The 26,394-nt window shown below is 44.3% G+C and overlaps 1 protein-coding gene across 3 annotated transcripts in view; it reads right to left on the bottom strand.

The window, feature by feature from the left end:
* Positions 1–26,394, bottom strand: part of LOC122934979 (shieldin complex subunit 1-like) — a 176,102-nt gene that overhangs the window by 101,120 nt on the left and 48,588 nt on the right. For 2 of the 3 annotated variants that reach the window (XM_044290672.1, XM_044290673.1), the window contains exon 2: positions 23,965–24,173. The exons of the other annotated variant lie outside the window; for it this stretch is intronic. The gene's annotated coding sequence lies outside the window, so the exon portion shown is untranslated. The remainder of the gene's footprint in view (positions 1–23,964; positions 24,174–26,394) is intronic. 3 annotated transcript variants of the gene reach the window in all.

Genomic DNA, 26,394 nt, shown 5'->3' with positions numbered 1-26,394 from the left:
AACTGATGACATCCTGATGCATTCTGAACAGATTTCTCTCTATTCAGAATGCATGGGGATAAAACTGATCAGTTTTTTTCCGGTATTGAGCTCCTGTGACGGAACTCAATACCGGAAAACAAAAACACTAGTGTGAAAGTACCCTAAGGCTACTTTCTCACTGGCATCTACTAGTTCCGGCAGGGGAACAGCCTGCTGGATCCATAACCACAGTGCACTTCCGTGAGCCAGCCCCATTCACTATAATGGGGAGCGGAGTGGATCTGGCCGCAGCACGGCAAATATGCAGAGAGGCGGCCAGACAAATACCGCTGCACGAAGCTGCTTTAGTCCGTCCGCCTTTTAGCATATTTGTCGCGCTGCGACGGATCCATGTCGCTCCCATTATAGTAAATGGGACTAGGCAGACTTCAGGCCGCTCACAGATGTGCACTGTGGTGCGGAGCCTGCAGCCTGTTCCCCTGCCGTAACGAGTAACCGCCATTGTGAAACAGGCCTAAAATAATAAAGATTCTTCGGCGGCAATGTATCATTATTGTAATAATAGCTACCAATAATAATTTTCAGGTAAACATAATGAATCATGATTATTAGAAGTCTAGACATAATAATTATGCTTTCCCTGGAAAGATTTATAGGTGTGTGGTAATTATAGTGTTACTGTTGCATTTCAGCGCGTTGGATTACCCACAAACGCCACTAGATGGGAGACTAACCATCCGTGTTCCCAGACATGGAAAATGTTAGCGAATGTAACACCAGATGCTATCACAGCAAACAGGTCACCGTCCTGCAACTTATTTGCACATCGATCAGACTTTCTTTTTCCTGAAAGTCGCAATATGCTTGCTACCAGACTGATTCTCTCTTTTTTAGTCGTGCTAAGGTAAAATTTATAGTGTACATCCACTACAATCCAACCCCCAAGCCGAGACCTCAGGAACCTCTTTACATGGAAGGATTTACACATCCATAACCAAAAGGCCTCATGCACACTCCGTGTGCTGTCCACATCCGTGGCTCCGTTCCGCGGGCCCGCAAAAAAAAATATAACATGTCCTATTCTTGTCCGCGATTTGCGGACAAGAATAGGCATTTATATTGCCGACGCCCGTTCCATTCCGCAAATTGCGGAAGGCAACACGGGCGCCTTCCGTTTTTCGCGGACCGCAAAAACCGGCACGGTCGTGTGCATGAGGCCTAAGTTGCATCTATAGAATTCCATGGACAAAGCCTGTCTGTAGACTCACTGGACACACCTGCATGTGTAAGGGTGGGTTCACATCACGTTTTCAGTGGCAGCCGTTCACCATAGAGTTCCATTGTAAAAAAAAAACGTATCCAGTTTTTTACCGGACTGTGCATGATACAAGAACGCGAAGTGCTGCATTTTTGTATCCTTTTATTTGTAACATATATGTCATACAGAGGCATAAAACGGGATGTGAACCCACCCTAAGCAGACACCTCAAAACAAAGCAAATCCCATATTCTTGGTTTTCAGAAAAAACTGAGTTGGGGTATATATATATTAGAAATGGATTGCACAAGGACCCATTAATTTCTATGGGTCTGCAAAAAAAAACAAAAAAAACAGAGCTGGCACCAGGCTGCAGCACCCGGTCATTTAACTCCTCGGGTGCTGCAGTCAATAGCGACCGCAGCATCTAAGGGGTTAGAAACAGGATGAGGGCTCCTCCTGTCCTCTGATCAGAGCACCCACGGTAACATTCCAAAAGGTGCCAAAACTGGATAGGGGACATAGCGACACAGCGGAGGAGCGAATCATGAAAAAATATCAGGATGGCATCTCCTTGACCTGAACTACAGTCAGCTAATCAACCAACACAAAACACCTGCACAAACATTTCTTAAGCCTTTAAATGGTCCCTTAGTTTGGTTCAGTAGGCTACACAAACATGGGGAAGAATGGTGACTTGACAGTTGTCCAGAAGACAGTTATTGACACCCTCCACAATGAGGGTAAGCCACTAAAGGTCATTGCTAAAGAACAGATTGTTCTCATTATGATGTATTCAAGCATATTACTAGAAAGTTGAGTAAAAGGGAAAAATGTTGTAAAAAAGGTGTAAAAGCAACAAGGATAACCGCAGCCTTCAAAGGATTGTCAAGAAAAGGCGATTCAAAAATTTGGGGGAGATTCACAAGGAGTTGATCAGTGGAGGTACCAGCAGTCAGACCCAAAGCAATTATACATTTATCACCTATCCCATGGATAATTCATGGACAACAGTGTTAGGCTGAGTTCACACGGGCGAGATTTCCGCGCGGGTGCAATGCGGTAGGTGAACGTATTGCACCCGCACTGAATCCGGCACCATTCATTTCTATGGGGCTGTGCACATGAGCGATTTTTTTTCACGCATCACTTCTGCAATGCTTTAAAATCGCAGCATGCTCTATATTCTGCGTTTGTAACGCAGGACAGGCCCCATAGAAATGAATGGGGCTGAGTGAAAATCGCAAGCATCCGCAAGCAAGTGCGGATGCGGTGCGATTTTCACTCATGGTTGCTAGGTGACAGTCTATTCACTGTATTATTTTCTCTTATAACATGGTTATAAGGGAAAATAATAGCATTCTGAATACAGAATGCTTAGTACAAGGGCAATTGAGGGTTAAAAAAATAAAAAATAAATTAACTCACCTTGTCCTCTTCATCGCGCAGTTCCCGGTCTCTTCTGATGAGCTGTCGGCTAAAGGACCTTTGGTGACGTCAGATCACATGCTCCAATCACATGGTACATCACCACGGTGATGTACCATGTGATTGGAGCATGTGATCTGACGTCACCAAAGGTCCTTTAGCCGACAGCTCATCAGAAGAGACCGGGAACTGCGCGATGAAGAGGACAAGGTGAGTTAATTTATTTTTTATTTTTTTAACCCTCAATTGCCCTTGTACTAAGCATTCTGTATTCAGAATGCTATTATTTTCCCTTATAACCATGTTATAAGGGAAAATAATACAATCTACACTACAACTAACCCAAACCTGAACTTCTGTGAAGAAGTTCGGGTCTGGGTACCACAGTCGGTTTTTTATCACGCGAGTGCAAAACACATTGCACCCGCGTGATAAACACTGAACATCGGAACGCAATCGCAGTCAAAACTGACTGCAATTGCGTACCCAATCGCGCGGGTTTGCCGCAATACACCGGGACGCATCCGGACCTAATCCGGACACGCCCGTGTGAACTCAGCCTTAGGCTACATTCACATGCCAGTATTTTTCTATATCCCGAATTTCGGTCCGTTTTTTGCGGATCCGTTGTTCCTGAAAATGTTTCCGCATGTCATCCGTTTTTTGCGGATCCGCAAAAAACGGAAAACATGTATAAATTTCACAAAGCAAATAAAGTTTATCGGTTACCAGCCATGGTAACCGATCGGAGCCCCAGCATTACACTGCTGGGGCTCCGATCATAAGCTGCCACTGCCACCAATGAGGGGGAGAGGACCCTGTGGTGGGGTTGAGAGGGGCGGGCGCACTGTGCCACCAATGATTTTAATGGGGTGTGGGGTTGAGGGGGTGGGGGGGAGGGCGCACTGCACCACCAATAATAATTACCCCTTAATACAGGAGGTGGGTACTGGGAGCAAATCAGCGGCAGTTAACCCCTCAGGTGCTGCACTATGCGATTCTGCTGCCGGGATCCGCCTCCTGTATTATGTGTTAAAGACTACCTTATATGGGTCCAGACTTTAAGTATTAGGCTACACAGAGCGGCACCTAGAGATGTCCCAGCACTTACTATTATTCCTGGGCGCCGCTCCGTTCGCCCGCTGTGCCCCATTACTGTCTCCTGCTCCATATGCTAATTACTATCGGAGCAATGGGGAGAAGGAATCAGTTTCTCTAGTGGGCGTTCCTTCTCCCTGTCTAGAGCACTGTCCAATCGCAGCGCAGGGAGAAGCTGATGTCTCCTCCTCATTGCTCCGATAGTAATTAGCATATGGAGCAGGAGACGGTAATGGGGCACGGCGGGCGAACGGAGCGGCGCCCAGGAATAATAGTAAGTGCTGGGACATCTCTGGCGCGGCTCTGTGTAGCCTAATACTTAAAGTCTGGACCCAGGAAAAGTCCTATCATTGGTGGCTGTCACGACCATGTTTATGGCCGTGACTCCTTGGGAGCCGCATACAGTTGCCCGCGGTTTGGGTTGTTGTGTCAACCGCAGCTGGAGGCATAATGTAGTTGGCCTCAAGTGCGGTTGCCGCGGACAACAGCTATGTGTGCGGTTCCCTTGTGTGTGCGTTTTTCTGCACTGTTGTAGGTCTGTGTGCACTCTGTGTTATGTGTGGTGTGCACTTACCTCTTCCCCTCACTGTGGTTGCCCGTGGCAACGTTTGGTCGTTGTGTACATGTGGTGGCAGTGTCCCGGCCTTTGGGCTGACTCCCAGGACATGGGTGCCACCCATGTCGTTGCCTGCGGCAACAGCCACAGTGTGTTCTTGTGTTGGACACTTTCCCTTTAAGTTGGTGTTTCCTTTCCCTGGTGCTGGATGGGTTAACTCCCTTCCCAGTGTGTGTGTGAGTCACTGGGTGTGTCTGACTGTGGGGTGTGGTTACATGGGCTATAAAGTCTCAGTCCAGATCAGTTCTCTGGTAGGGTACTCCAGGCATGTTGCTGGAGTCGTCCTCCTGTTACCCTGTAACCGTCCTTCTAGTAAGGGCCACCCTTCCGGTCATAAAATCCAAACCCCTAATGTTTAGTTTATGTCCGTTACCTTTGGTTTTTATTGCAGCTATGGATGTCCTGGTTCCTGTGTGTTTTTATGTGTGTGCTGTTTGTCTATGTTTGTGCGGACAGCGTTTTCTGTGCACGGGTTCCAGTCAGCAAGGCTGTGGCAGGTTTGTGTGGAACTGTTTGGGTTCACCTGTCATGTTCATAGTTCTGTTCATGTTCTCCTTCTTTCATGCTGCTTGGCCAGTGAGACTCCTGCTCCTCCGAGCCTAGGAGGAGTAGGTTGTCTTACCCTGCTCCTTAGTTCAGGGCCAACCTGAGGGCTTGTAGGGACTATTAGGTTCCAGAGTATGAGCCCTCCTACCATCAGGGTCGGCTCATACGGACAGGAGACAGGGTCAGTGTTAGGGACGCAATAGGAGGTGACCTGCTCCCTAATTCTGTTGCCCTGACCGAGTAGCGACCGGACATTTCTGAGTTTTCCCCATCCTCAGCCGTGACAGTGGCGCAGTGCGCCTGCCCCTCCTCCGCCCATTGGTGGCAGCGGCAGCAGCACAGGGGGGAGGGAGAGACTGCTTCCTTCTCCCCTGTGCTGTTGAAGGAACACGAGCGCGGTGACAGCGCCTCTAGGTTTAAACGAGTTATATCTGGTAAATGCCACTCTGCTTTTCACATCCATCAATGAGCTGACTTGCAGGCCTTCCCTCTTTTTATTTGTTTGTTTATTCCTATTTGCTAGAAATCTTAGTTGTTTGTAAGAAGGTGAACAAGAAGGTTGAGAAAATCTTTATTCTCTCTATGGTTTCCTCAGTTTCTTGACACGAAGGTGGCTATACACCTTCCATAGCTCTCCCCCGAAACAAGAACCCTCATCTCCATCCAAGAAGGGGACTTGGGTGAATGAACTGCCCTTAGCAGGGTCATTCTTTGACCTTAGGTCTATGGCCAAGCAATAACATGCAACGTTCCATAAACATCCCCAGGATAGGTTATCAATATCTGACCGGTGGGGTTCCAACTCCTGGCACTCCCGTCGATTAGTTGTTCCTAGGCCAGTGACATAATGTTTATCGGTCAAATGGCCTAAGTGCAGCTCAGTTCAATTCAAGTGAATGGAGCTGAGCTGCAATACCAAGCACAGCTGCTATAAAAATGAATGAGACCGTGCTTGCTAAAGGGATTGTCTCATCATGGACAATCGGGGCATATTGCTAGGATATGCCCCCCAGTGCTTGGGACCTGCACCTATATCGAGAACGGAGCCCTATAAGTGAAGGAGGGCACACTGCGCATGCGCAGCCGCCCTCCATTAATTTTTTATGGGACTGCCGAAAATAGGCGAGCGCTGGCTCCGCTATTTCTATCGGCACCATAGAAATCAATGGGAGCAGGGGCCGCGCATGCGCAGTACGCTCCCATTCACTTCTATGGGGAGCCGGCTTGGTGGTGGCCAGACCGGAGTCCTCCAGTCACCACCTTGCGGGGCTCCGTTCTCTATATAGGTGCGGGTCTCAGCAGTGGTGGGACTCGCATCTAAAAGACAATGGGGGCATATCTTAGCGATATGACCCCATTGCCTATGATGAGACAACCCCTTAAAGCTGCAAGGAGGCAACTGTTTGGCAGGAGTGCTGGGTCCTAGACCCCCAACAATCAGGTACTGATGACCTATCTTAAACATAAGTCATCAGTCTTAAATACCTGGAAAACCTCTTTTATTTTTAAATAATGTCTTGATCTAGTATATTTTCAAGGTCCTCAGAACGGCACAACAGTTGAATAGTGAAGCGGGGGTATGGGAACCAACCGTTAGGTGTGAAACCTATGAGGTTGTGCAGACGGTTGCAAAGTGAGGACATCATCGTGATACCTCCTCAGAGTCTCAGGTGGTTGCGATATTGTCATCGTGCTGGGTGCGGGAAGTTATGCCATGGGCCAGAAGAGGCATGCTCTTCAGAGTGAAGCAAGAAGCGGAATTCAGTAGTTTTTTTTCTGTCACTTTTTGGAAAACACAGGTAGATAATACAGGGTGACAGTAAAACTATTAGGGGCACTTCAGGAGGACAGTACAACTATTAGGGGCACTTCAGGGGGACTCTTCATGGGACAGTACAACTATTAGGGGCACTTCAGGGGGACTGTAGAACTACTGGGGGCACTTCAGGACGACAGTACAACTATTAGGGGCACTTCAGGGGAACTGCACAACTACTGGGGGCCTGGCAGCCAGACAGTATAACAAACTGGGACAATACAGGGTACATTATAACTACCTGGAGCAATACAGGGGACATTATTACTACCTGGGGAAATATAGGGGACATTATAACTAACTAGGGCAATACAGTGGACATTATTACTAACTGTAATAATACAGGGAGGCAGTATAACTTTTTCCTATAGTGTCCAAGCACTACCACTGCTGATAGATTAAAGGGTGATTGTAACCAGTGATGGCCAGTTCACAGTGTTTGCCAACGAACACATGCGGGCTCCCATCTTGACTCACAAGTCCGGCGATGCATAGGTAAGCCCTTGCCTGTGCCGCGAGCCAGCCTGAAACAAATGCGGTCACCGGAAGCAGGCAGTTCCAAGAACAGCCGCCGGGGGCCTTCATCGGGCTGTTCTTGGAACTGCCTGCTCCCGGTGACCGCATTTGTTTCAAACCGGCTCGCGGTGCAGGCACAGGTAAGGGCTTACCTGTGCATCACCGGACTTGTGAGTCAAGATGGCAGCCCGCATGTGTTCGTTGGCAAACTGGCCATCACTGATTGTATCCCTGGAAACAAGCAGTGTATAATGTGATGGAAAACTGAATTCAGCCAGCAAAGGAGGCAATATGGACAATCACAATACATTAGTAAGTGTGTTGTAATAACTTTGTCTACATGATAAATGCTATTTGCTGATGTACGACAACCCCTTTATCACTGTAGGGGCCATTACTGGTAATGTGGGCACTCTGGGAGAGAACTACAATTGGTGCGACTTTTGGGAGCACTATTAGTTTTGGGGGGGGGGCTCTCTGTATAGCACTATCGTTTCTGCAGTATAGTGTTTGGGGGTATTAGGAGCATAGCAGGCACAGTATTGGAGGTAGCAGCAAATTAACAAGAGGGGGTGGGAAGATTTGAAAAATCTAAAATGTCAGTGTGCCAAACTCTGCAGAAACAGAAAAGGAGAAGATGAGGAAAGTGAACGTCCACATTAGAGGAGATGTCACTGGAAGTAAGAGGTATATACTGCTTTATTCTCCTGTGTTTTGATAGTGCAGAATGTTCTGTCCACTGACATATGCCATGAGCACTGGGGCGAGCGGGCGGATGTGCACATATTTCACATTCACAACACAGCAGGTCGGCTTGTGTGTTTTAAAATGTCAGGGGTGAATTTTACTCCCTGTCCAGCCCTGTATGCAATGCTTTGTTTTATCTGGTCTTATGTCATTGTTTATTGACATATGATGATGACATGACCCCGGGCCACCCTCATTCCCTGAAATTACAGTCAAATATTGACAGAAGCATAGAGGTTAAATATATAGTGTGTATATACCGCATATAAATTTGGATCCGGCAACAAATCTAGGACAATATAAAAATAAAAAATGGCAGCACACTCACAAAAAATGAGTGAAAAGAAAAACACTTTATTCAACCATGTGGTCACAACGTTCCAGATCCTTTTGCAAGCTCATTCTATCCATTTGAGAAAACTAAAAAACTATTAATGTTGTGTTTCAGGATCACTGAAACAATGCACTTGGAAAGTCTTTTTATATTGTCTCCCAAAAGATAATAAGATGATGTACAAGAGGCATTATTGTAGGAAAAAAAACATTCAGCTTTTATTTACATTTGAGCAAAAAATACAAGATGTTCTGCTCTGGGGCCTCCCATTTTCCTTGATCATCTTTGAGATGTTTCTACAGTCGTGGCCAAAAGTTTTGAGAATTACATAAATATTGGAAATTGGAAAAGTTGCTGCTTAAGTTTTTAAAATAGCAATTTGCATATACTCCAGAATGTTATGAAGAGTGATCAGATGAGTTGCATAGTCCTTCTTTGCCATGAAAATTAACTTAATCCCAAAAAAACTTTCCACTGTGTAGAAAGGCACAAAGGACCATCATAGATGTAAGATATGTGTCACCGAGGTTCCTGGCCTCGGTGAAGTAGGAGCTAGTAGTATATATGTCCGCAGCAGTTGCTGATGGACACTTTGATAGTTAGCATAGCTGTGAAAAGCTAATCCGGGCCGGCTATTACTGTGAGCAGCCAAAGGGCAGGAGGGGTGGCTGTACCCCATGGTCCAGGCCGGGTTTTGACGGGCTTACAAAAAGTCAGCCAGCATGGTCAGGGGTGTTATTACCTGGCTGATGGTGGAGCTCTGTGTAGCTGTGTGTTTTTGGAGCCGAGTGAAACCCAGAGGGTCTCTGCCGAGAGACAAAGGACAAAGCAAGGTTCCCATCCACTCCGTGGAGAGTGCGGTACTGTGCCCTAAAACTTTCTATGTGATTTTTCAGATTCAAGACTGAATTGTTTTTCTTTAGGTGTCAGCTGAAGTAAGCTGATCAATACCGCCTGTTGAATTGTGGTGTGTGAACAATAAAATACATTTATTACTTTGATTTCCACCACTAAAAGGCTACTGTGTTTTTATCTGAAGGCTACCATTTGGGAAATCCCTACAACTGCATTTAATTGCTGTCATTAAAGTACCTGCTGAGATCATTTCAGTAATCGTCTTGTTAACTCAGATGAGAATGTTGACGAGCACAAGGCTGGAGATCATTATGTCAAGCTGATTGGGTTAAAATGGCAGACTTGACCTGTTAAAAGGAGGGTGATGCTTGAAATCATTGTTCTTCCATTGTTAACCATGGTGACCTGCAAAGAAACGCGTGCAGCCATCATTGTGTTGCATAAAAATGGTTTCACAGGCAAGGATATTGTGGCTACTAAGATTGCACCTCAATCGACAATTTATATGATCATCAAGAACTTCAATTCTTGTTAAGAAGGCCTCAGGGCGTCCAATAAAGTCCAGCAAGCGCCAGGATCGTCTCCTAAAGAGGATTCAGCTTCGGAATCGGAGTGCCACCAGTGCAGAGCTTGCTCAGGAATGGCAGCAGGCAGGTGTGAAGACTTTTGGAAGATGGCCTGGTGTCAAGAAGGGCAGCAAAGAAGCCACTTCTCTCCCAAAAAAACATCAGGGACAGATTGATCTTCTGCAGAAAATATGGTGAATGGACTACTGAGGACCGGAGCAAAGTCATATTCTCTGATGAAGCCTCTTTCCGATTGTTTGAGGCATCAGGAAAAAGGCTTGTCCGGAGAAGAAAAGGTGAGCGCTACCATCAGTCGTGTGTCATGCCAACAGTAAAGCATCCTGACACCATTCATGTGTGGGGTTGCTTCTCATCCAAGGGAGTGGGCTCACTCACAATTTTGCCCAAAAACACAGCCATGAATAAAGACTGGTACCAAAACACCCTCCAACAGCAACTTCTTCCAACAATTAAACAACAGTTTGGTGAAGAACAATGAATTTTCCAGCATGATGGAGCACCGTGCCATAAGGCAAAAGTGATAACTAAGTGGCTCGGAGACCAAAACGTTGACATTTTGGGTCCATGGCCTGGAAACTCCCCAGATCTTAATCCCATTGAGAACTTGTGGTCAATCCTCAAGAGGCGGGTGGACAAACAAAAACCCACTAATTCTGACAAACTCCAAGAATGATTATGAAAGAATGGGTTGCTATCAGTCAGGAATTGGCCCAGAAGTTAATTGAGAGCATGCCCAGTCGAATTGCAGAGGTCCTGAAAAAGAAGGGCCAACACTGCAAATACTGACTCTTTGCATAAATGTCATGTAATTGTCGATAAAAGCCTTTGAAACCTATGAATTGCGTGTAATTATATTTCACTACATCACAGAAACAACTGAAACAAAGATCTAAAAGCAGTTTAGCAGCAAACTTTGTGAAAACTAATATTTGTGTCATTCTCAAAACTTTTGGCCACGACTGTACACCTTGATTGGAGTCCACCTGTGGTAAATTCAGTTGACTGGACAAGCCCTGTCTATATACAGTAAGTTCTCACTACTGAAAATGTATATTAGAGCATAAATCAAGCTATTAGGACAGAACTACCTGTAGAGCTCAGAGACAGAATTGTGGGGAACCACAGATCTGAAGAAGGGCACAAAAAACATTCTGAGGAAAAGACTTGGAACAACCAGGAGTGTTCCTAACTGAACACCGTACAAAGCTTAGTAATCAGAGGAGAAGAGCCTTGGTTAAAGAGATCACCAAGAGCCCAGTGGTCAACCATCACTGCAGCATTCCACCAATCTGGGTTTTATGGCAGAGTAGCCAGAAACCACTCTTCAGTAAATGGCACATGAAAGCCCACCTAAATTGTGAGAAGCAAGATTCTCTGGTCTGATTTAGGCTACTTTCACACTAGCGTTCGATCGGATCCGTTCTGAACGGATCCGATCATATTAATGCAGACGGAGGCTCCGTTCAGAACGGATCCGTCTGCATTAAATTGGCAAAAAAAAGCTAAGTGTGAAATTAGCCTGAGCGGATCGGTCCAGACTTTTACATTGAAAGTCAATGGGGGACGGATCCGCTTGAAGATTGAGCCATATTGTGGCATCTTCAAACGGATCCGTCCCCATTGACTTACATTGTAAGTCTGGACGGATCCGCACGCCTCCGCATGGCCAGGCGGACACCCGAACGCTGCAAGCAGCGTTCAGGTGTCCGCCTGCTGAGCGGAGCGGAGGCTGAACGCTCCGCATCCATTCAGACTGCATCAGGGCTGGACGGAAGCGTTCGGGGCCGCTCGTGAGCCCCTTCAAACGGAGCTCACGAGCGGACAGCCGAACGCTAGTGTGAAAGTAGCCTAAACCAAGATTGAACTTTTTGGCCTCAATGCTAAGTGTTATGTTTGGAGGAAACCAGGCAATGCTTATTACCTGCCCAATACCATCCCTACAGTAAAGCATGGTGGTGGCAGCATCATGTTGTGGAGGTGATTTTTGGCAGCTGAGACAGACACTAGTCACGGTTGAGGGAAAGCTGAATAAAGCAAAGTATAGAGATATAGATATTTTTATGAAAACTCGATTTAGTATGCTCTGGACCTCGGACTGGGCCGAAGGTTCACCTTCCAACAAGGCAATGACCCTAAGCACACAGCCATGAGAACACAGGAGTGGCTTGGGGACAACTCTGTTAAAGGGGTTATCCCATCTTAGACAATGGGGGCATATCGGGGTCCCACCTCTGGGACCCCGCACATACAAGGAGAACGAAGCCGGGGAGAGTTGTGGCTGGAGGACCATCACCAGATGCAGCTCCCCGCCTCTCCTATTGACGTGAATGGGAGCGCACCGCGCATTCGCGGCCACCACTCCCATTTATTTCTATAGGGCCGACGGAAATAGCCGAGCCAGTGCTCGGCTATTTTCGGCGGTTACATAGAAATGAATAGAGGGCGGCTGCGCATGCGCAGTGCACCCTCCTCAACTTTCTTCGCTCCGTTCTCCTTGTAGGTACGGGTCCCAGAGGTGGGACCCGCACCTATCAGACAATGGGGGTATATCCTAGCGATATGCCCCTATTGTCTAAGATGGGATAACCCCTTTAATGTCCATGAGTGCCCAGCTAGAGCCTTGACTTAAAAGGCGTTTTAGACCGCTCAGATCAGGTTATAGACTATTTGGCCCCATTACAATGGTACCTCTCTTGTCTGTGTCCCTTGTCAAAATCGTGAAAAACAGACTTTATACATTTATGCAAATGAGCTTCGGCAAGTGCCCAGGAGCGGAGTTACTGCCGCAAGTGCCCAGGCCCTTTGGCGATGCACAGAAAACCACACCTCTTTCAGCCCTCTTGCCCTCCTCTGCCTCTCTGATCTCATGTGTGCACTGCTCCAAGGTTGCCCGCGGATGTGCACTGCTTTTCCCATTATGGGCAGAGCAACCACTAGTCCCATTGAGAATGCCTGTACACGATTTGGATGACGTACAGTTTTTCAGCGCGGATTTTCCTGCAGAAAAACTGCAGCGTAACACAGTAACACAGAGATTAGACAAATCACACTTTGCTTTTTCCTTAGGTGAGGAAATTGACCTGCTGTGTGGATTCGAAATCTGCAGCATTTCAATAGTGTTTTTCTTGTGATCTGTGGGAAATCTGCACCAAACATTGCATAAAAAAGTGCACCAATAACGTGATAAATAGTGCAGATTTCTGTGCGGTTTTGGTGTGGATTTAATGTGGATTTTCTGCACATAAGGCCTCATGCACACGACCGTTCCGTTTTTCTTTTTGTGGTCCGCAAACCGCAAATCCGCAGAACACGGATGGCGTCTGTGTGCGTTCCGCAATTTGTGGAATGGCACGGACAGCCTTTATTAAAGCTGCCTATTGTTGTCCGCAAAGCGCAGACAAGAATAGGGCAGGTTACGGAACAGGGCAACGGATGCGGACAGCACACGGAGTGCTGTCAGCATCTTTTGCAGCCCCATTGAAGTAAATGGGTCTGCATCCGAGCCGCCAAAACTGCAGCTCGGATGCGGACCAAAACAACGGCCGTGTGTATAAGGCCAAAGTCTGCCCCGTATGCAGGCCCCCTAAGCGGTGTGAGCACGCTGTCAATGCCAGTTTTTAGTTTTTCCTTTCAATAAATTAGCAAAGATTTTAAACACTCTAGGCCAGATTTATCATTAGCTCAAGTAAGAATAATGGAGTAAAAAAGTCGCTAATTTTTGCGCAATCGCTTAAACGGTGCAGAAATTTGAGACTTTTATTGGCTCTGCACTATGCTCGCCAGTTTTCTGAAAGTGGGCGTGTTTTCTTATGTAAATAAGTCTCTAGACAGATTTACTATCGCAACAATTTAAAAAGTCGCAAAAAAAGGTCAAAATACCTCCAGTGAGGACCATGTTTATCTTATGCGACTTTTTAAAAGAACATGCGACTTTTGTAAAGCCGCTTATTGACGGATAAACTGCTACCGTCAAACCACATTTATTACAGTCTTAAAGGGCCAATTATGAATCTGACTTGGCTAAAACTGACTTTAGCCATATGTGAAAGTGGAGTGAGCTGTCAGAGTCATGATAAATCTGGCCCTCTGTTTTCACTTTGTCATTATGAAGTATGGAGTGCAGAATTAAAGGGGTTTTTCCATCACAGACAATGGGGACATATTGCTAGGATATGCCCCCATTGTCTGATATGCCCCCATTGTCTGTGATGGTAATACTCCTTTAGGCCGAATGCATACGGCCGTGCTTCACGGCCGTGAGCGGTCCGTGGTAACATAGGCTGGATTCGTGCTGAGAGCAGGAGCGCACGGCGTCATTGGTTGCTATGACGCTGTGCGCTTCCTGCTGCCACCGCAGTACAGTGATACACTAGTATAGATCATACCACTGTACTACTGTACTGCGGCCGCAGCAGGAAGCGCACGGCGTCATAGCAACCAATGACGCCGTGTGCTCCTGCTCTCAGCAGGAATCCTGCCCGTGTTACCACGGATCCATTAACACCGGTGTTTTCTTCTGTGCTTCCATACTGATAATGTCTCTGCTTGGGGAAAGACTAGAGTCACTATGACACATTAGGATGCAAACAACGGAACACGTTTGATCAAAAATGTGCACAAAGAGCTTCCATTTTTCATGTATAGTAGGTATAATAATGTAATCCAGAATAATCTCTAATCCTTAGTTCCACTGTTTGCATGTATTACAGTGAGCTGCCATAGTTTGCTGTTTGGATGTTAGGGTCTCTTGCACACGAGCGTGTGTGCCCCGTGCCCGTGCTGCGGATTGCAAACAGTGGTCAGCAATGCACAGGCACAGTCCGTGTGTGCGCCATTTGTGGATGCTTATAGATTGACTTGAATGTGTCCGCAATCCACAAGAGATGGTCCGCACTGCAAGAAAATAGGACATATTCTATCTTTTTGTGGTGCAGAGGCACGGAACGAAATCTCACGGAAGCACTTTGTAGTGCTTCCAATCCGTGCCTCTGCTCCGCACCCCTCCGTATCTTGAAGATTGCGGACCCATTCAAGTCAATGATTAAGCATCCGCAACCGGCATGCACATGGATGGTGCCTACCTATGCGGGCACGGGGCACACACATTCGTGTGCATGAGCCCTTATGGATGTGCACTGGTGACTTTGGATGAGAAAGTCTACATTTTCTTGCAGCCTTGTCTGGCATGTGACAACTGTTTAGGCTACCAGCCTTTATTTTGCTATATTTCTGCCATGAGATGTAGACCGTGAGAACACGGAGTCCTTTCCTAATCAGATCTCCTTACCCTTGGTAGGGTGAAGAGGTATGATCAGGAAAGAACTCTGTGTTCTGTATTTTATACAGCTGGAATTCTAAAAAATGAGAAGCTGGAAGCTTGCACTGTTGTCACATAGAACAGAATAATGTCAGTCATTATTTTAGGCTATTGCCCAACAAGGGGGTTAACAGTTAGTGAGCCTATCGATTCTGCACAGTAGCAAGTATACAAAACGTTATATATAATACCTTATGTTTAATAAGTAATCCACCGATGATGTCACCTAACCAGTGACTCCTCGTGTTCAAGCAGTATATTTCTAGGAACTGAACTATTACAGTATTTGGACTTTAAACATTTACTTGGAAAAAAAACATTACTCATATTATTATCATACTCATGACCGTTGTAAGTATTACCTTTCCAAAGCCATAAAGTCCTTACAAGATTAATATGGGGACTAGAGGTCACAGGTAATCAGAAGCAGATTGGCAGGAGAATGAAATCAAAGAATGAGAATTTGGGTTACAAAGAAGAATGTTCCTTCAGAGTACATATGTTTGAGGCAGGGCCAAATTTGTCACAAGAGCAGGGTCACAGTTCCCCTTTCTAATCTGCATGAAACCAGCACCTAAGGTGCCATCGGGCTCTGGTGGCCTCCAACTTGTCCTGACGTTTTATGTCTGACTTTTGTCCAGCTTATTATAATTTATTTCTCTTGCTTATGTAGCACCATCCTATTCCATAGAACTTTTTCAGACAATATCGCCCTCGCTGTTTGTGTCCCCAGTGGGGCTTTCAACCTAAATTCCCTATCAGTAAGTCTTTGGAGTGTGAGAGAAAACCAAACTCCATGCAGATGTTGTCCTTAGCTGGACTTGAATCCAGGACCCAGGTGCTGCAGGGCAACAGTGCTAACAGGGTGTATAAAAATCAATGATAAAAAAATAAATAAAAATATTGGATTTTTTTTTTAAATATAAAGGTTATTCCATCATAAAATAAAGATTCGTTTTTTAATTATGTAGCATAAGGCTATATATGTAGAATTTTTTGGGTAAATAAATTCCATTGATCCATTCACAATGTACATGCTCTTCCAGAGGTTTTTGTAAGATTATTGGGCAGTTTCTCTGCCTACAAGATATTATCACAGATGCTTGGTTTACTTTTGCAGTTCTCAAAACTGAATTTGACTCAGCAGAGATCACATGCCTCTTCTTCACAGCAAAAATGTTATAACATGAACAGAGTTGAGAAAAAGACCTTAATCCTAACTTCCACAAACCTATGAATACAGAATCAACCTAATCAAACTAATATGAAAAGCTGTTATTCTAGAAATCTTCATCTACTTGCATATTATAAGTTATACCAGCAAGAATTAGTCTTTATGTAGAAAACTATCATTTAAATCAAGCCTTACTGACTAATGATTTAAATCTGTTTGATTTAAATCAAATCCACCCTGTAACAACTAAGGCACTGTATTGTATTGACTGTACTCCTGGCTCTAATACTGGCCCTGACCTTGGCCTTGTTTCTGGAGTACCGTCCTGTCTCCTGGTTCTTATGATTCATATCCTGGAATAGACTAACTATGCTTCCTTCTCATTCTCCAGCTCGCTGCATCCGGACTGCTATTCTGCTGATGACCCTTGGCTACTTCCCTGACGACACTGTAAGTTCTTCTATGCAGCGTGCCTCTGCTCCTTCTTGGGCAACACAGCTACTGAGTCTCCCCTCACCAACAGCTGGTTTGACATAGGCCACTGCAGCCAATGACTGGTCACAGCAGTGATGTCACCCATGCGCAGGGTGGATAAAAAGCAATTATAATTTTTTTTTACATCGAAAAAATAGATTTTTTTTATTTAAATCAGATTTTTTTAAATTTAAATCAGATTTTTTAATATAAAATGCTTTTTGAGGAAAATATATTACCATCCAAAGGTTATTTCATTATGAAAAATAAAGATTACTTTTTTTAATTATGTAGAATAAGGCTGTATATGTTTAATTTTTTGTCAATATCCAGTATCGGGGTCAAAACTTAAGTACTGAGGAAGAGGAGTTAGCTATGACATGGGTATCCAGCAATCATCCATCTGTAATGCCAACTATAATGAACTTCAAAGCCAAAGGGGAACCATTCATGAAATATATGTTTGCTGAAGATATTTTAAAGAAAGTCACACCAGTGAACTGGTGGAAGTCACTTAAGCACTTGGATTTAGAGACTGTTCAAGTACGGTAATGATTTCACTTTTAACAGCAGTAGCTTCTTCTGCGGGCGTTGAAAGAATATTCTCTTCCTTTGGACTCGTTCATTCTAAATTGAGAAATCGTTTGGGTCCAGATTATGAACAAAGAAGAAGATGAAGATGACGAGTGAGCTACAGAGGACATTATTAAGCTTTTCTTGTGTAGGCTGGGCTGACAGTCTAAGTTTCTTAAAATATATATATATTTTCTTTAGCCAAATTAGTTAACAAACATGGATGTTTAAGCAAATAACATGCTGTAATGTTATTGTTTCAGTTGAATAAATCCTATTTAAATTGTTATTATTAAGGTAAGGATTATTTTTCTCCTTCCTAAGTACAACAGAAAAATTGTCCAAATATGAATCTTTATGTAAAAAACTATGATTTAAATCAAGCCTTACTGACTAGTGATTTAAATTGCCCATGCGTCACGTGACCCGACAGAAGAGTGATTCGTCACTGCTGCGGACAGTCAATGGCTTCACCAGCCACATGACCTGCACCAAACCAGATGTTGGTGTGGGAAGACCCAGGAGCTACGGCAGAGGCGGGTGAAGGAGCTGGATCACTTAAGTATTCTTCTCATTGCAGGGTAAGCCACACTAGTGGGGTCTGTAGACAAGGTCCCCATGGTAAACAACCCGTTTTAAGGGTAAGAAATTAGGAATTTTCTTTACCCTTTCTACCCACCAACATGCCTTCCCAGAGCCATAACATTTTTATTTTTCCGTTCACATAGCCGTATGAGGGCTTATTTTTTGCTGGACAAAGTTGTACTTTCCAACGCCACCATTTAATATTGCATATGACGTAGTGGAATACAGGAAAAAAAATACCAAATGGGGTGGAGTTAGAAAAAAAGCTATTCCGCCACAGTTTTATGTGTTTTTTATTTACAATGTTCGTTGTGTGATAAAACTGACCAGTTACTTTCATTCTACAGGTCAGTAAGAATCCGGTGATACCTGATATGTATAGTTTTTAGCGTTTTGATACTGATAAAATAAAAATCTTGGAAAAGCGTGTGCTTCAAGGTTTGCATGTGTTAAATGTCTGTGACCAGCATTACCGCCGGACGGTAATGTTGGTTGGGAAGGGGTAAAACTACACACTGCAGTCTAACCAGCACAAAAGGTAAGGTGTAACTGTCATATTTTTATTTATTTGCTAGTTAATTAGAGCTTGGCATGTATACCTGAGTTAGTCTGTCAATGATTGCCAAAAGATCTGTAATTACCTTATAATAAAAGCTTTCATTAATGTCCTCTGTCTCTTTCCACTGTTCCCTAAAAAGACTGTTGCTATGGCTTGTCTGTCTCCAGCTAAGAAGACAGGAAAAAGGAGGGGTGGTCCTTCACACTGCATGCCTGCATTGTCTCTCAGTAATCCAATCTAATTGGCAGGGAGCTGCTGGCTACAGCAAGTGTGTATGGGAAGTGAGGGGAAGCAGTTTTGGCCTCAGAGAACTTGCAGAGGAGCCATCTTTAAGGTCCTCATATTATTAATGTTTAAACAGCCGTAACTAAGGGAAAAACTCAAGGAAAACAGTGGTATGTGAAGAAACTAAAGATTTATTTATGCATAATGCTGCTGCTGCAGTAACATATGTTAAAATAGATTTTTTATGAAAACACGACGGTTACACCTTAACCCCTACTTTATGTGGTGATAACTTTAAAACGCTTTTACTTATCCAGGCCATTCTGAGATTGTTTTGCTCGTCACTTCATGACAGTGGTAAAATTCAGTAAAAAAAAGAATAATAATTAATATATAAAAAAAAAAAATTTACCAACATTTTTTAAAAAATTAGCAAATTTCAATTTCTCTACTTTTATAATAGATTGTAATACCTCTAAAAATAGCTATTACTTTACATTCTCCATATGTCTACTTCATGTTTGGATCATTTTGTGAATGCCATTTTATTTTTTGGGGACGTTACAAGCAAATCTTGAAATTTTTCAGAAAATTTCTAAAACCCACTTTGTAAAGCTTACATAATAGAAACAACCCCAAAATTACCCCATTTTACAAACTACACCCCTCAAGGCATTCAAACTGATTTGACAAACTTTGTTAACCCTTTAGGTGGTGTTCCACAAGAATTTATGGAAAATAGAGATACAATTTCAAAATTTCACTTTTTGGGCAGATTTTCCATTTGAATCCATATTTTCCAGTTACAAAGCAAGTGTTAACAGCCAAACAACACTTAATATTTATGGCCCTGATTCTGTAGTTTACAGAAACATCCCATATGTGGTCAGTAAACTGCTGTACGGGCACACGGCAGGGCGCAGAAGCAAAGGAACGCCATACGGCTTTTGGAAGGCAGATTTTGCTGGACTGGTTTTTGCCACCATGTCCCCCTGATGCACCCCTAGAGTAGAAACTCCAGAAAAAGTGACCCCATTTTGGAAACTATGGAATAAGGTCGCAGTTTTGTTGGTACTATTTTATCGTACATATGATTTTTGGTTGCTCTATATTAAGCTTTTTGTGAGGCAAGGTAACAAGAAATAGCTGTTTTGGCACCGTTTACATTTTTTGTTATTTACAACATTCATCTGACAGGTTAGATTATGTGGTATTTTTTATAGAGCAGGTTGTCACGGACGCGACAATACCAAATATGCCAACTTTTTTTTAGTGTCTCCACATTCTGAAAGCCGTAATTTTATTTATTTTTTGGGCGACTGTCTTGTGTAGGGGCTCATTTTTTTCAGGATGAGATAACTGTTTGATTGGTACTATTTTGTGGTGTGTATGATTTTTTTTGATCGCTTGCTATTACACTTTTGTGATGTAAGGTGACAAAAAATGCCTTTTTTTACACGGTTTTTTATTTCATTTTTTTTACGGTATTCACCTGTGGGGTTAGGTCATGTGATATTTCTATAGAGCAGGTTATTACAGACGTGGAGATACCTAATATGTAAATTTAGTATTTATTTATGTTTTACACAATGATTTCATTATTGAAACAAAAATGAAATCATGTTTTAGTGTCTCCATAGTCTGAGAGCCATAGTTTTTTTTTAGTTTTTGGGCGATTATGTAGGTAGGGTATGTATGCTTAGGTAGGGTATGATTTTTGCAGGATGAGATGATGGTTTAATTGGCACTATTTTGGGGTACATGACTTTTTGATTGCTTGCTAGTACACTTTTTGTGACGTAAGCTGACAAAAAATTGCTTTTTTTACACCGTTTTTATTTTTTTACGGTATTCACCTGAGGGGTTAGGTCATGTGATATTTTTATAGAGCAGGTTCATACAGACACAGTGATACCTAATATGTATACTTTTTTTATTTACTTAAGTTTTACACAATACTAGCATTTTTTAAACAAAAAAATTATGTTTTAGTGTCTCCATATTCTGAGCCATAGTTTTTTTAATTTTTGGGAAATTGTCTTAGGTAGGGGGTCATTTTTTTCGGGATGAGGTGACGTTAGACTGGTACTATTTTGGGGGCATACGCCTTTTTTGATCAGTTGGTGTTGCACTTTTTGTGATGTAAGGTGCCAAAAATTGCTTTTTTTTACACAGTGTTTATTTTTTTTTTTATGGTATTTATCGGACAGGGTGGATCATGTGATATATTTAGCCGGTCATTACGGCTTTTTTTTTTGTTAGTTTTTTTTTGTTATTATAAGGCTACTTTCACACTTGCATTCGGGGCTCCACTTGTGACTTCCGTTTGAAGGCTCTCACAAGCGGCCCGAACGGATCCGTCCAGCCCTAATGCATTCTGAGTGGATGCGGATCCGCTCAGAATGCATCAGTCTGGCACCATTTGTCCTCCGCTCAGCAGGCGGACACCTGAACGCTGCTTGAAGCGTTCGGGTGTCAGCCTGGCCGTGCGGAGGCAAACGGATCCGTCCAGACTTACAATGTAAGTCAATAGGGACGGATCCGTTTGAAGTTGACACAGTATGGCTCAATTTTCAAACGGATCCGTCCCCCATTGACTTTCAATGTAAAGTCAAAACGGATCCGTTTGCACTATCATGAACCCCCCAAAAATTTTTTTGCTTTTTTTGTTCATGGTAATGCAAACGGATCCGTTCTGAACGGATCTAAGCGTTTGCATTATAGGTGCGGATCCGTCTGTGCAGATACTAGACGGATCCGCACCTAAACGAAGGTGTGAAAGTAGCCTAAAATAAGGGGAAAGGGGCATTTTTTTCATTTTTTACTTTATTAATTTTATTAAAAACACTTTTTTTTTACTTTTCTTTCTTTACTTTATTTCTGATGTTCACTTTTGGGGGTCTGATCCCCTCTGCAATGCATTACAATACACCTGTATTGTAATGCATTGCCTGTTAGTGTATTACTCATTCAGCCCTGGGATTTTTTGAGCTGTTCTTGACTGCGGAGCTCTTGGACATAGTCGTGGCAGAAACAAACCGGTATGCCATTCAATTTATATCCGCCAACCCGGGAAGCTTTTATGCCCAGCCTTTCCGAGGGAAACCCGTCCAAGTTTCCGAATTAAAAAAATTTCTGGGCCTTCTCCTCAACATGGGTCTAACCAAAAAGCATGAATTGCGGTCATATTGGTCCACGAACCCAATTCATCACATGCCCATGTTCTCTGCTGCCATGTCCAGGGCACGATTTGAGGCCATCTTACATTTCCTGCACTTTAGTGACAATACGACCTCTCGTCCCAGAGGCCACCCAGCTTTTGACCAGCTCCACAAAATTCGGCCCCTCATAGACCACTTCAACCAGAAATTTGCAGATTTGTATACCCCTGAGCAAAATATCTGTGTAGACGAGTCCCTTATACATTTTACCGGGCGCCTTGGCTTCAAACAATACATCCCAAGCAAGCGCGCCCGGTATGGGGTCAAATTGTATAAGCTCTGTGAAAGGGCCACAGGCTATACCCACACATTTCGGATCTATGAGGGTAAAGATCAGACCCTGGAGCCGGTCGGTTGCCCTAACTACCAGGGGAGCAGTGGAAGACAGTCTGGGACTTGGTGTCACCCTTATTTGGCAAGGGGTACCATCTTTATGTGGACAATTTTTACACAAGTGTGGCCCTCTTCAGGCATTTGTTCCTAGAACAGATTGGCGCCTGTGGCACCGCGCGAACTAGTCGCACGGGCTTCCCCCAACGGCTCGTTACCACCCGTCTTGCAAGGGGGGAGAGGGCTGCCTTGTGTAATTAAGAACTGCTTGCGGTGAAATGGAGAGACAAGCGTGAAGTTTACATGCTCTCCTCCATTCACGCAGACACGACAATACAAATTGAACGAGCAACCAGTGTCATTGAAAAGCCCCTCTGTGTCCACTACTATAATTTACTCATGGGAGGGGTGGACTTCAATGACCAGATGTTGGCTTCATATTTAGTTTCCCGACGCACCAGACGCTGGTATAAGAAGGTGTCTGTATATTTAATTCAATTGGCTGCATATAATAGTTTTGTTCTCTACAGTAAGGCTGGGAGAACAGGATCCTTCCTCAAATTTCAGGAAGAGATCATCGAGAACCTCCTGTATCCAGGAGGTTCCGTGGCCCCATCCACCAGTGTAGTTAGCCATCTACATGAGCGACATTTCCCCAGTGTCGTTGCCGGTACCTCTCTGGGGGGTGCATTTCTTCTGTAACTGGGGCTACTATGTCAGCCCCAGTTACAGGAGAAATCAACAGTGAAAAAGAAAAGAAAAAAAGTGAAGCAAATGTCCCCCAGAGGTCTTGTATGACCTTATGGGGGACGAAAAGTGTAAAAAAAAAAAAAAAAAAAAAAAAAAAAGTTTCACATGTAAAAAAAAAAAAAGTCCGCAAGTAAGGAATAAAAAAAAATTATTTAAAAATAGAAAAAATAAAATAAAATAGACATATTTGGTATTGCCACGTCCGTAAAAACCAGCTCTATAAAAATATCACATGACCTAACCCCTTGGGTGAACACGTAAAAAAAAAAAAAAAAAAAAAAAATGTGTCAAAACAAGCAATTTTTGTCACCTTGCATCACAAAAGGTGCAACACCAAGTGATCAAAAACGAGTATGTCCCACAAAATGGTACCAATAAAACCGTCACCTCATCCCGCAAAAAATGAGCCCCTACATAAAAAAATCTCTCAAAAAATAAAAAAAACTATAGCTCTTAGAACATGGAGACACTAAAACATCATTTTTTTGGTTTCAAAAATGCTATTATTGGGGGGGCGTGGCCTGACCGAGCTAGATGGCGGCTGCTTGTTAGCAGAGCTCTCGCCACCAGCACCCATCTAAGCCTCATTTAAGCGCTATCCTGACCTCGGCATGAAGATCCAGCCGAAGGATTGTATGCAGACAGCACCGGGGCATAAAGAGGACCCGAGCTCCAGCCTGGAGATGGACAAATACCTGAGTAAACCGGCTTCTCAGCCGCCGACGTGGCCCTCCAAGATGGCGCCGAAACCTCCTGGCTCGGCTCTGGGTGAACACGCTTCGGCCCCACTACCAGGAGATGACTGCGCTCCGCACAGTGACGAGAGAGCCGGCCTCACTAGGGAATTTCTTGAAGAAGCCCTGCAGAGAGCACTTGCTCCTTTAGCCGCGGATCTAGTGGCTATTAAAGCGGACGTGCACCACATTGGCGATCGTGTGGAGACGCTAGAACAGTCGCAAGACGCCATGCTTACCTTCAATGCAGCGGTGAAAGATTCTCTGCTCTCGCATGCCAGGGCGATGAATACGCTCCTACTTCAGATGGAAGATCAAGAGAACAGGAACAGAAGGAGGAACATTCGGCTCAGGGGACTCCCAGAGGCGGAGGACAAGGAGGACTTGTTTCAAGTCATGGACTCCCTTTTCAGCGTGCTGCTAGGCCAAGAACAGGCGGCGCACATCACTGTGGAAAGAGTACACAGGGCATTAAAACCGAAGCCGATGTCCCGGGACAATCCAAGAGACATAATCTGTGGTATTCTTAGCTACAGAGACACCGAATTAATCCTACAAGCAGCTAGGAAGCAGGGAGAAGTGAAACTTCAAGGTGTCCAGGTCCAAGTTTATCAGGACTTAGCTGCCTCCACGTTGCAAAAACGGCGCTTGCTGAAGCCCCTCACCGATCTACTACGTTCATCTAAACACCCATATCGATGGCTCTTCCCATTTGGGATCTCTATCACAGTGGGGAACCGCCGCCATACAGTTCGATCGCCTGAGGACCTGCCACCGGTTTGGGAAGCACTACAGCAGCCTCCGACTGAAATCCCCTCCTGGTTGCCCGTTCTGCCTATGGAGGACTTGCCACCGCTCCCTCAGGTGTCTAAGTGGATGAAACCGAAAACCCAGCGGGCTGGGAAGAATAGGAGAGCATGGCCCCGTGGAGATCCGGACTGAGGGTTCGCTGTTTACGCCATTTTTTCTCTCCTTTTAGCAGTTGCAGCATTATTGCACCGGCCAGTATGCGTCCTTGTTTAATTAACCTGTCTTTCTTAATTAACCTGTTTTTCTTCTCTATTTACATGGCAGACAGAGTTAGTAGAATTTGCTTTCACTAATTGTATGTGGGGCTGTAAGCCTATAGCTATGTGACTAGGCTGCCTATGGTTATGTTCCGTTAAGCTGTTACGATGCTTAATATTGTGCCTTTCTTCCTCAACAACACTAATAGTATTGGTCAGGATGGCTTTACCTTTTTTAAACTCAAAATTAATATGCACGAGGCTTAGAAGTTGGGTTCTGGGCTGGTTGGGATTCACATGGTTCTTACATGTGCAATCTTCTCTTTTCCCCCCGGTCCAAAAGTCCGTACTACTTTGCTATTACCTTTGAGTTATAGTTTTTGTTTTATTCTGTTCATTGACCTGTTTAGTACATCCCAATGGTCTAGCCTGATACACGACTTTAACCAGCAGAATGTTATGTTACTGAAATGGCTCCGTTGACATTGTGTTTTACCACCCTTAATGTGCATGGATGTAATGATCCTAGGAAACGCAGTAGAGTGTTTCAGGTTCTCCAGAGAATTGGTGGGGACATAATACTTCTCCAAGAGACCCATTTCTCCCGTTTACATGTTCCTAATTTAGAACATGGCCCTTTCAATGTGTGGTACCATGCTACTTCCAATAGTTCTGCGGCCAGAGGGGTCAGTATAGGATTCAAGCGGGGCACCCCTTTTACAATGCAATCCGTAGTGAGGGATCCGGAGGGGAGATACCTGTTATTGAAGGGAGAGATAGGACGTGTAAATGTCACAATATGTAATCTCTACGCACCAAATGTGAAGACGGTAAATTGGCTGATAGATGTTCTGGATAAGATTGGCTCGTTTGCTGCTGGCCTATTGTTAATTGGGGGAGATTTTAACCTTACTTTGAATCCTTTACTTGACTCCTCTGTCCAGAAATCAGCCGTCTCATTCCGTGCACTGAAAACGGTTCAGACACGCCTTAGATCTTTGCACCTTAGTGATGTTTGGAGGTCGGCGCATGGTGACAGACGTGATTACACGTTCTATTCTAACCCTCATAAATCCTACCAGAGGTTGGATTACCTCCTTGTGCAGGATAAATATTTACCGGCTGTTCAATCTTCCACTCTACACAATATCACGGTCTCTGATCATGCGCCGGTCTCCCTTGTCATTGGGCTCCCGGAATTGTGCAGCAGGGAGTGGACCTGGAGGTTAAACCATACCCTTCTGGATTCGCAGACTCAGGTGGACAACATCTCGCAAAAATTGCGGTCATACTTTTCTACCAATGCAACGCCTGGTGTGTCTCCTGCGATTGTATGGGAGGCACATAAGGCGGTGATTAGGGGAGAGTTTATTGCGCTAGGGTCTTATATGAGCAAGATGAGAATGCGTAAGTTGACAGACCTTTTGACTCGCATTGCTGGTCTAGAATCATCCCACAAACGCACTAATGCACTCAGAGATTTGGAGGAGTTAAAGACCACGAGACGAGAATTACAGGAGTTGCTGAACATTAGGGCGTCTAAAGCCTACCTAAAAGTGAAACACAAACATTATGTTCATGGTAATAGGGGCGGGAAAATAATGTCGGCGCTCATAAAAAAGCGTGACGATCAGGTATTCATTAAGCGCATGAAATCACAGG

Source organism: Bufo gargarizans, chromosome 4, assembly GCF_014858855.1.
Source record: "Bufo gargarizans isolate SCDJY-AF-19 chromosome 4, ASM1485885v1, whole genome shotgun sequence".
Lineage (NCBI taxonomy): Eukaryota > Metazoa > Chordata > Amphibia > Anura > Bufonidae > Bufo > Bufo gargarizans.
This window is presented reverse-complemented; position numbering and strand designations above follow the sequence as displayed.